Genomic DNA, 11,758 nt, shown 5'->3' with positions numbered 1-11,758 from the left:
CACACACACACACACACACACACACACACACACACACACACACACACTTCCTTTGCTCATTTTTATGCATTATTTAGAGGCTGCCCAATTGTTCTCTCCTAGGGCAGTCTTCTTTGACCTTCTGGAATTCAGAAACAATGTCCCTCTTTTATGCCTCCTCAGTACACTATACCTCTCATCTGACAGTGCTTATCACGCTGAAGTGCTCGTGTCTATTTGTACATTAGCTTCACCCTCCAGACTCTATGCTACGTAAGGGCCCAATTCATGTTTAAGTGTCATCCTAGTTATAATCATAAGAGCATTATAATCATTCCCCAAAATATCACAGGTGCCCTAAGCTGATTTTGTTGTTGTTGTTACTAAGAAAGTTATCTCTTACCCTGTATTTGAAGACATTAAGGGGGACTTCCTCTATTACTTCATTACGAATAATGAAACCTTTTAAAAACATGGGGTTTAGGGCACCTGGTGGCTTAGCTGGTTTAAGCATCTGCCTTCAGCTCAAGTCATGATCTCAGGGTCCTGGGATTGAGTCCTGTGTCAGGGGAAGTCTGCTTCTGCTTCTCCCTCTGCTCCTCGCCCACCTCGTTCTTGCTCTTTCTCTAATAAATAAATAAATAAATAAAATGTTTTTAAAAAATGAGGTCTGGGCTGATCTCAATCAATGACAGTATTGTATGTTTAAACAGGTTATTAACATAATTAGTTTTTGTAAGGTTAAAAAAAAAAGTAGCACCAGAGTTAGTAATTATTCCTGAGGATATACCTTCAAGACTGTAAGTATTTCAGGTAATCATAAACAACCCTTTTAATGACCATTTTACAAAAGCAATTTTGAAAGTGGCTATGTTATGAAGGCATCATTTCTATAGCTATGGAATGAATGGACAAATAAAATTGCCCCAATGCTATGGCAGTGGCCGCTTGTGGTTTGGGATACCCATAAATAAATTTGAAATTGCTGCATCTCCACAGGTTGAGAACATGACGTGCTCTGAAAAATGGTGGTGACTCTGAGTGAGAAATGCCTCCCATGAAAATACAGATGCTGATGCGAATGCCTGTGGAGAGTTTGAGTGCAGTTGCACAATGTGAGAGTGGAAAAGAATTATTTCTAAATGAATGTATCATTTATTCTTTGTCATTTAAAATATGCATGTGATTCCAAAATCACAGATTACATCAGTAGAATTTAACTATTTTATCAACATCCTTATAAATCTTTTTTTAAAAAAGTAACTTTATTTTTTAAAGAGAGAGAGTGTGTAGTGGGGGCGGGACAGAGGGAGAGAGAGAATCTCAAGCAGACTCCCCGCTGAATGCAGAGCCCAGTGTGGGCCTCTGTCTCACCACTTTGAGATCATGACCTGAGCCAAAATCAAGAGTTGGACCCTTAACCAGGTACCCCTAGAAGTTACTTTTACATTCATATTAGCCGAAACAATGTCAGGGAGATTTTTGTATTATAAATACGGAAGAGGACATTATTAATGGGAAATACTTGTATTCGGAGAAAACACACAGTTTTGCTCTTTGTTGATTCAGGGAGACTACAGTGACTGATACAGGCTGTGGGACTGTGTCATTTGCCCTTGGAATGTGGTGTTGTGACTGAGCCACTCACAGTCGATCAGATTCCTCGGAAGGCCCAAACTGTGTGGTAGGCAGAGCCCTAGCAGTTGCAAAGGCTTGCCTCATCCTGTGTGTGTCACAGCCTGTCCCCATCACCCATGCACATGGGAGAAAGGACATTTTCCCATGTCACTCATGACTTCTTTGGTTGCGAGAAGACCCAAACCAAACTGAAGAAACAAGAAGAACAGAATAGTTCAAGTAACTGAAAAGTCTGGGGATATGACCATTTCTGCCTCAATTTCATAGCACTCTGAAGATGTTACCAGGACTGTGTTTCCCTCTCTCTCCCTCCCTCTCTCTCTTTTAGCTGTGCTCTCCCTCCATGTGTGGCCCATCCTCCACAGATTCTTCCTCATGAAAGGGCAGCAGCCCCAGGCCTGACATTCTCTTAGCTCAAGTCCAGTGGAAACGCACACCGCTCTGTTGAGCACAGTGCCTGTGCGTCTCCGCTGTGTGGATCAGAGTCACATGGCTAACACAACACCATGGCGGAGACTGTACCAAACAACATCCTGAGAGGAGGATGAGGAAGGTCTGGTTCCTCACAGGGCGATGAAGTTTCAGCAGTCTGAAGAAACATAAATAGATGTATGTAGCAAAAACAACAGATGCCCACTCCATTTTTATATATTCCTGACTTTAACAGTATCCATGTTAATTGTATAGCATTCAGAAGAATGAAAAGAAGGAAAGCCCCTCAGGGCCTCATCACTCAGGGAGATATCTTTGGATAAGATTTTGTCATGTTTCCTCCTATTTTTTGTGTGTGTGTAATTTTTATACAACAGCAGTCGTAGTATATGTATAGTTGTAGATCCTGTGTTTTTATTTACATTAAATAATAGGAACTTTACCAGAGTGTGAATGAAGTTTCCTAAACACTTTTGATGGCTGCATTAAAAAACACTGCATTTTACGTCACCGTTTTCATTTCTATTATGCGGAGCCTCCCACCTGTACTGGATCTCAGGGGTTAATCTCTGTCTTCGGGTTTCGTGACCATCCCCTGTCCAATCTTTAGTGATGACTATGACCTCCCCATGTTTGCTAGGACTGTACTGTGGCTCAGTCCAGCAGCTCAGTCTTGATTCCAGGACACAGCTTGAGCACAAGATGCTATGCTGGGACTATTCTTTCTGACTTGGCTCTACCCTGTCTCCTGAGATAAGATTCAACGGTAGATGAAACCCTGGATGCCAGATCATCAGATCTTTTCCTTTCATGGCCATTGTGTACAATAGCAACATGTTCACTCCTTCAGAAAGTACACCCTGAGCACCTATTATATGCCAGTCATTATACCACTGCTGGGAATATAATAGTGAGCAAAAATGTGTCTTTATTTTGGTCACAGTCTAGTGAGATGGATAAGCATTAATCAACATTAAATATAAAATGACCACTGTGATAAGTGCAATGAAGGGTAGGGACAATGGGATATGAGTGGGTGTAATGGGAGAATTTGATCTACTCAGTGATAGTTTTTCTGAGGAAATAATGATTGAATCAAGATCTGAGGGATGAGTGAGCAGTAACTAGCAGAAGTGATGGGGTGGAGAAAAAAAATCAAGAACACAAAAGAATCTCCTGATTTAAAATTGTACTCTTCCTCCAGCAACTTCTGTAAGAAAGTAGGTCAGGGAAGGCTTTTCTGAGAAAGTGATGTTTGAGCAAAGAGCCCAAGAGGTAAAAAAGAAAAAAAAAAAGGTATTCAGATATCTAGCGAGGACTGTCCAGGACAGGAAATGTGTGCCAAGACCCTGAGGTGGGAGGGTGTTCTGTATGTTTCAGAACCTGCAGGAGGCAAGTGGCTGGAGCAGTGCACTGGGTGAGGGACATTTACCAACCAGGGTCAGACAGTGAAGAAGGGAAGTACAGATCTTTTGGGTCGTTATAGTTATTATAGTCATTTAGAGTTTGTATTTTTTAACTTTTTAAATTTGAGTATAGTTGACGTGCAATGTTACTATGTTTAGGATTATTTTTTCTAGTTGTTGGAAAAAACTTGCCATTGGTATTTTGATAGAGACTTGTGGAATCTATAGATTACTTTGGTTAGTATGGATATTTTAACAGTGTTGTTCTTCCAATCCATGAACATGAAATTGCCATTTTTGTCAACTTTGACTTCTTTCATTAATGTTTTATAGTTTTCAGAGGAGAGGTCTTTCACCTTCTTGGTTAAGTTTATTCCTAGGTATTTTATTCTTTTGGGAGCAATTGTAAGTTTTCTTAATTTCTCCTCCTGCTACTTTGTTTTTAGTTTACAGAAACACTACTGATTGCTAGGTATTAATTTTGTATTCTGCCACTTTACTGAATTTGTTTATTTCTAGTAGTTTTTTGCTGGAGTGTTCAGAGTTTCCAAACACAGTATTATGATGTATGCAAGCAGTGACAGTTTAACTTGGCCCCTACTAATATGGATGCCTCTTATTTCTTTTTCTTGTCTGATTACTGTGGCTAGGACTTCCTGTACTATGTTGAATAAAAGTGGTAGAGTGGACATCTTTTTTTTGTTCCTGATTTAGAGGAAAAGCTCTCAGTTTTTCATTATGGAGTATGATGTCAGCTGTGGATTTTTCATATATGGCCTTGTTATGTTGAGGTATTTTTTCTCTAAAGTCACTTTGTTGAGAAGAATTGAGTTTTATGTGAAATGATATTGGATTTGAGTAAGATGAATAAGGTGTAGAACTACAGAAGGATTTTTTTAAAGATTTTATTTAGTTTAGAGAGACAGTGGGGAGTGGGGCAGATGGAGAGGGAAAGAATCTCAGGTAGACTCCACACTGAGTGCAGAGTCTGTTGTGGGGCTCAGTCTCATGACCCTGGGATCACAACCTGAGCCAAAACCAAGAGTCACACGCTTAACCAACTAAGCCACCCACGCACCCCCAGAAAGATTTTGAACAGAGTGCTGTGATCTGACTTATACTTCAAAATACGCAGTCTGGCTTATTGAGAAGAGATTGTGTAGAGTAAATTCTGGAAGCACAGTGATGCTTGGAGCATATTTATATCTCTATTTTATAGAGGAGGAAATGGAGGCTCAGATTTTGCTTTTTTAAAGTCATCTAGTGGCTAGATTAGATTTGAACTTAAATTTCACTAATCCGTAAATCCACATTCTTTCTACCATACTAGAATGGTGTGTGGGTGTTGGAAGGGTGGGGGATGAATATTTGAAAAATGGGATCATTACATTACTGTACATTTGGATTTTTTTTCACTTAAAATGTCATAAAGTCTCATGACATTAAGTAGCATCATTTTTAAGGTCTACACCTTAGTTCATTGTATACATATATTGTCTTCAGATAACCCATCTCTTCTTGCTTTTTTTTTAAATTTAAAACCTAAGAAAATATTTACGTGAGGAATTTTTCCATCTTTTTCAGGGGAAAAGCCAGATACCCCAAGGAAAATATTTTAAAACACGTTTCCTGCTGTTGAGAAGGTTACGAAAGGCAATTTAAACTCTATTGCTGTATTGGCCTTTTATTTTAAATTACTTAAAACAACAACTTAAAAAAAATCGGATTTTCACATTTTTGTGAAATAAGCATGAAACTACTCCAAACTACTAACTAAGCAGATTTGGAGACAATACGTTCATGACGAAAGGCAGTATTGTATGTAGAAGTTAAAGTGCTTATATTTTCATGTTAGTTTAAAAAAAAAAAAATCACTGGGCAAAATTAGTTCCTCCCTCATTCCCCTCATTGGTTTGGTTTGATGACAATGATGATTCCATAAATTTTTCAATTCTCTTTCCTCTCATCGCAGCTTAGGAATGTGATTTCTCCCCTGTTGTCTTATCTGTTACTTTTCCTAGCCGATACAGAGGTCAGCCTTTTTTTCTAGGCTTTTCAAGTTTCTCTTGCTTCCTTTACCTCCTCACCTCAAAAAAAAAAAAAAAATTGTCTCCTTTTTCTTTTTCTCTAAGAACTCTCAGTGCTGTGGGGAGAGAGAGCCCTCATTATATTAGAAAAAAGTAATCACAAGTTTTCTCATGGATGAAGGCCAGCAGTTTAGCCCTCTGCAATACTTCACATGGTAGACCTAGAAACAGGAAATTATTCAATTAAACCTCAGTGGTTCACCACTGTAGCAACAAATAGGCTATTTCTGCAGCAGTTTTACCAGCCTCAGAAGGAGAACTCCCTCAGTACCGGGGAATAGAGTTGTACCAAAGTACCAATTTTCAAGAGTATTCAACTGCAAAAATGACACTTTTCTACTTGCAAAAGAACTTGCTTTTGCTATTTTTTGAGATAGAGGGAAAGTTCTTTTTCCATTTTGGAAATCAATAAGGCTTTTACCTCTCCTCCCTTGCCCCCTTGCCATGGGTTATTATAGGAAAAAAAAAAAAAACTACCCATGTTCCTGAAGATAATTTGTAGAAGACAGTTATTGAGATGGAACCAGCCCTGCTCTCCCTTTGGGCAGACATCTGGAGGCTAAGGACTATTGGCTGAAAAGATGTGAAGAGACCCATTCTAGTTCCTAATGCTCAGGCATCCAAGCCATTTTAAGAACTTGGCAGTAGAGCATTTTGGGCCAGCATCTCCCAGATCCCAGGGTAATTTTCCTCACCATTTCTTACAGCACACCATTACCAGAATTTATTCAGGGTTCTACTCTTCTTGAGTTCTTTAGTTAGGATTTTACAAAAATATATGAGATCATGACTGCAAAGGTACAGCCCACACTTAAGGAAGGCATTGCTCTCTACAGAGAAGACACAGTGCCTCTTGGAGGAGCTGGTTTTATGGCAGCCTTACTTGCTTGTATATGGCTGGGGGGCAGCACAGAGAGACTCACCGGGTGTCCATGGAGTACGATCTGCTCAAGTTTGAGCTCTTGCATGTGTTAACTGTGTGATGTTGGCTGGCAGTTTTAACTCTCTTAGTTTCAGGCTTCTCATTTGTGAATGGAAAGAACAGTATTTCACAAGGTTCTTATGAGGATTAAACAAGATAATGCATTTAAAGTGCCTGGCATAAAGCCTGGCACAATATGGGCATATAAATGGTGGTTGCACACTCCTCTTCCATTCCACATGAAACCCAGTCTATTCTCAGAATGATAACGAGGCACACATTATCATCCATTCTTGTTCCGTGGACATGATCATAAAACGCCATTTTTTTCTATTCAGACTTACTTCCTCATAGAGTCTGTTTGGACTTTAACCACTTATAATGGGCATCCAAATCATTAAATATATATTAAATATATGATTTATTATCGATCATATTAACCTAAAATTAATATGTAATATTAATACAATATAAAATAGGTGTATTTACTGGGATTTTTGAATTCTAAACTCAATGGAAGGCATCCACATTTACAGGATGATAAAGGAAGAAGAAATAATTTAAAAAAATAAAGAGGGAGGGCATATAATTTTGGATTAAAGCTCTCTCTAAGCAGGGAAACTGTTGGGTGCACAGCAGAGTGGTATTTACCACCCTAGTTTTGATATACCGCTGTCTCTAGTGTGGTGTTAACATGACACTGGGTTTTTCAGTGGAGGCATCATACAGTTTTCTTCTATCAAGCTTAACATCAGTTAAAATGCTCATTTCCCTCCCCACATACATTCTGTTGAAGTAAAATTCCTTCTTTCCAATGCTTTATTTACAGAAGTTATTTATTTACAGAATATTCTTACTCATTTTAATTTTTTAGATTAATTTCACTGTTCCCTTGCTGAAATCTTTTTGAATCTCTTAAAGCTCATCCACAAATATATTATTCCTTCTAGTTTTATATCACCATCTAATTTGTTAAGCATGTTGACATCTCTCTCCCAGGCATCAGTTAAAACACAAATGCTCTGGGGGCAAAGGGAAGCAGGACCTTATGGTAAGTCACAGGAGAACAATCACCTCATTACGAGTTACTTTGGTTTTATCCAATCTTAACTTACGTATTTACAACGGTCATCATGAATACACTGTAAAATGCCTCACTGAAATCCAGATATGATTTGTCTGTAATATTTTCCAGCTGTTTCAATCTGTAGTAATTTATTCTAAGTGAACCCATGCTGGCTTCCAGTAATCTTACATTCTTTCCTAAGTATTTATAAATCATGTATTTCATCATTAATTTTCATCTCCTGCCTAAGAGTGATTTCAACCTCACTTGCCCGTAGTGAGAAATAACTATAGCCTTTCCATTTTTCATGTAAATCAAGGAAACACACCTATTTTTTTCAGGCATAAATGCATCTCCTAGTCTTTAAAGATTAAAAAAAAAAAAAAAACTGATTCAGCTATCACTTTTGCAGGTGCTTTTTACACCTTAGGAAAATTTGAGGCCAGAAATGTTGGGTGTTTTTAGAGCACCAGCCCTCTGGGATTCCCTGACTATTGGGATTTTCCCCTACTGTGCTCCTCCTCAGATTGCCCTCTCTTCTCAGGCTGATTTACTTTCAGCCTCCTGAACTTGGCATCATGCAGTCATATTCACATACTCACAAGATTCTGGGGATTGAGATGTGGCCATCTTTAGGGCCATCATTCTACCTCCCACAGTCTTCCCTTTAGCCCCAGAGGATTCACATTCATCCCCATGCAGACTACATTAATCCCTACCCAGGACCCCCCCAATTTTTAATTCAGTACGTCATCAACTCAGAGTCCAAAATCTCATCTAAATATCACCAACTCATAAGTCTCAAATATAATAAACCATATCTGGGTCAGAGTTTTGAGTATGATCCATGATATAGGGGAAAGCTCTCTTTGTACCTGCAAAACTAGCAAGCAAGTTCTCTGATTTCCAAAATGTAGTAGTGCCACGGGCATAGGAAATCACCTGTAGACATTCCTGTTTAAAAGGGAGAAAGTGGAAGAAGAAAGGAGTTACTAGTCCTAGCAATTCTGAAATCCAGCTAGGCAAGTAACATTAGTTTTCAAGGCCTGGGAATAATTATCTATGGTTGTTGGCGCCATCCTCCAGGCCCATGGCTCTGCCCTTTAGGTTCCTATCTCTGCCCTTGGGATTATCCTTCCCTTTTTTTCATGAAGGGTAAGCTATCTTTGCAGCTGAGCATCCTTGTTGGCCTGTTTTCTAGGATTGTATAGGGTTTTTCGAGTCAAAGAGCCTTTTTCATTTTGTCTTCTCTCTGTCCCTTTCAATCCAACCTGGCAGTTTCCCCTTTTACAATGTTCTCAGAAACCTTGTTGGTCTCCCATATGTCTTGAGGATTTACTCCATTGGATAAAACGTCCCTTTGCAGATCTTTTCTGGATAATCTCTTTTCAACTCCTGCCTTCTGCTGAAATAGCTGACAGGATCCGCAAGTCACGTGCCTAGTCTCCTCAAAGAGCCCTCCATGTCTGAATACTCTGACCTTTTGACCTTTCTGAGGCATGAGCAAAATGTTGTCCAGTCACACCCTTAGCTTTCTCTCCAGAGCATACTCTCTTGACCAGCAATCTCTTAATTTCACTGTCTCTTCAATCTGGATCGACTGAGAATTTCCCAAGTCTACGAGTCCCTTTTCTTTTTGCTTAATGGTTCTCCCCTCAATCTCTCTCTTACCATAAGCAGCACAGAGAAATCAGATCCCATCTTTAGGACTTTTGAATTCTCTTCAGTTAATATCCAAATTCATCACCTAACTGTAGGACACAACTGTGCCAAGTTTTCTGCCACTATAAACCAAGGGTGCTCATTCCTCTACTTTCCAATACCATATTCCTCATTGCCTTCTGAGCCCTCACCAACAGCCCCTTTAGGGTCCATATTTCTACCAACAAACCCTTCGAGGCAATCGAGGGTTTTTTCCTATCATGCTCCTTAAAATTCTTCCAGCCTCTGCCCATTGCTCAATTCCAGTGCCACTTGCACATTTTTAAGATTTTTTTTTTTTTAACAGCAGTATCTCACTTCATGGTAACAAAAACTATGTAAGCTTCCCATTACTCCAAAATGAACTATAGCAAGTTTAGTGGCTTAAAACAATACAAATATATTACTTTACAGTTATGGAGGTCAATCTAGGGATTAGGATATGGGCATCTTTGGAGGGAAGGGAAGGGAAATTATTCTGCCTACCACAGGTCTCTCATAGGGGTCTGATGGAAGCTCTAGTATTTCTCCTTAATTAGCACCTCCTGTAAAGTTCATATGCTTCCACAATCCAGAGGGAAAGAGGTTTCCTCTGGCAGTACCCTTATGAGAGGCAGAAAGCGTCTCATTTCTAGAAGCCCCAGAAAATATCTCCTTTGATCTGATTAGCTGATAGACTCAGCTCTGACTTTGTCAACATGATCAGAAAAATAGGTTACTCTGCATGACTAAAAGGACTCAAGGTCTACTTCATGGACTCTGCAGTTGAGACTTGGGAGGAGGAGTACCCTCAGCACAAGGTAGACCTGTTACCAAAATAAGGAAGAATGGATTCTGAGGGGGAAAAAAATGTCAACTAAAATACATCCCTTCATCCCATGACTGTAAACTAGTGAAGAACAATGACCATATCCTCTTTATAGTTGTACATTCCATATAGGTATTACATAGCTCAAAGTCTAATATAATAATTAGCATTCTTAAATAACTGACAAAATGGTAAATTATTACATTGTCATGTTCACATGATTTGATTTGCAATATAGTGAGATTCATAGCCAAACATGTATCATTTGCTATGTTAGTGTTTTTGCAAATAAATTTCTAAAACATGTTACAGAGAGTACCTTTTAAATTTAGATTATTATATTAGGAGAAGGATAGAAATTGACTAAGATAATTTTCTGAATTAAGGTAGGACAAGAAATATAGTTCCATAATGAGAATCTTAAAAGGAATTACAGATCTTGAATTTGACTCATCCTCCTGGGCTAATCTCAGAAAATCAATGTTCGTAATGTTCTGCTCCCCAAACACGCACATACACACATGATTTAGGGTCCTTGTGGTTTGAAGAAATGTAAATATTGATTAATTTGCCTTCAGAACTGAAAAGTGTGTCTGGGTTTCTATATGTTTTATTACCAGATTAAACCCCAGAAGGGGACCCAAAGCACCAAATGTCATAAAGGCCATGTGAAGAGGATTAATTATACTAACCTATTTCCTATGGCTTCCATTTCTTTCCTCTTCCTGTCTCATCTTCTGGGTGTCCTTTCTTCCTGGTAAGGAAGCTAGGTGGGAAGTGGGTCTGGCACCTCTGAGAGGAGCAATGAGGAGGTGTTGTGTCTCTCAAGTATAAATCACCATGCTATGAATCAGAGAATATTGAAGTGTTTACAAGAGGAGACTCTGAAATCAAGCTGGAATCATCTTTTTAAGGAGAAGGAGGGCATACTGAGAAAGCAGGTACAAGCAATTGTCAGAGGCTAGTTGTGGAACCAAATGAGTATCTAAGAGGAAGAGAAGCTGATGATCTTTTTAGAAGCTCATTGGTTCGTGGACGGATGGCTTGGACTACTCAGGGTACCAGAGTCAAGGACTGTAGCTAAGAGCAACTTAATCACTGGTCATACTGTATTAGACTGAGCAGTGTCCATTTAAAGGAATTTGAACAGCAGTAACCACTTTTGTTGCCTACCCTCCTACTCCTTTGTGTATATCCTTTTACTGATGAGAAAGAGGACTGGATGACTCTCTCAGGAAGAGATTGCAGCTCTTTCCTCATACCATATTTTCTAATCCAGTGGTTCTTTCTATTGTTTTGGCAGGGGACATGCTTGGATTAATTTTGTGCATTGAATGAAAGCTAAAGATTCCCTCCCCAGGGGGGAAAAAAAAGAATATGTGCACAGAAGTCTTTCATTTTTTTTTTTAAATAAAATTTCGGGACATTCGTGAGCTCCCTGAATTTTGTTAGCATGGGCTTTGCAGGAAGATACATGGACCCAGTAAAGGATCCTTGCTCTAAACCCTGAGCCTGCACCTCCAAAGACCTCATCCACTGATAAGGGAAGCATTGAGTGTTTTGAGAAATTTGGGGGTCACATAGAGTTCCAGCGAGTGGTGGAGAGAATCTGCTGCTGAACAGCTCCTTAGAAGAACTTTTACTGGAGTGGTATTTCTATCATCATCCTTCCTGGCCAGATTCATTTATTTGTAAGTTCACTTATTCAACAAAAACATA

The sequence above is a fragment of the Callorhinus ursinus genome, unplaced genomic scaffold (genome assembly GCF_003265705.2).
Source record: "Callorhinus ursinus isolate GAN/ISIS: 27379988/994484 unplaced genomic scaffold, GSC_fseal_2.0 scaffold11, whole genome shotgun sequence".
In the NCBI taxonomy this organism is placed as follows: domain Eukaryota; kingdom Metazoa; phylum Chordata; class Mammalia; order Carnivora; family Otariidae; genus Callorhinus; species Callorhinus ursinus.
Note: the sequence above shows the minus strand (reverse complement) of the source record.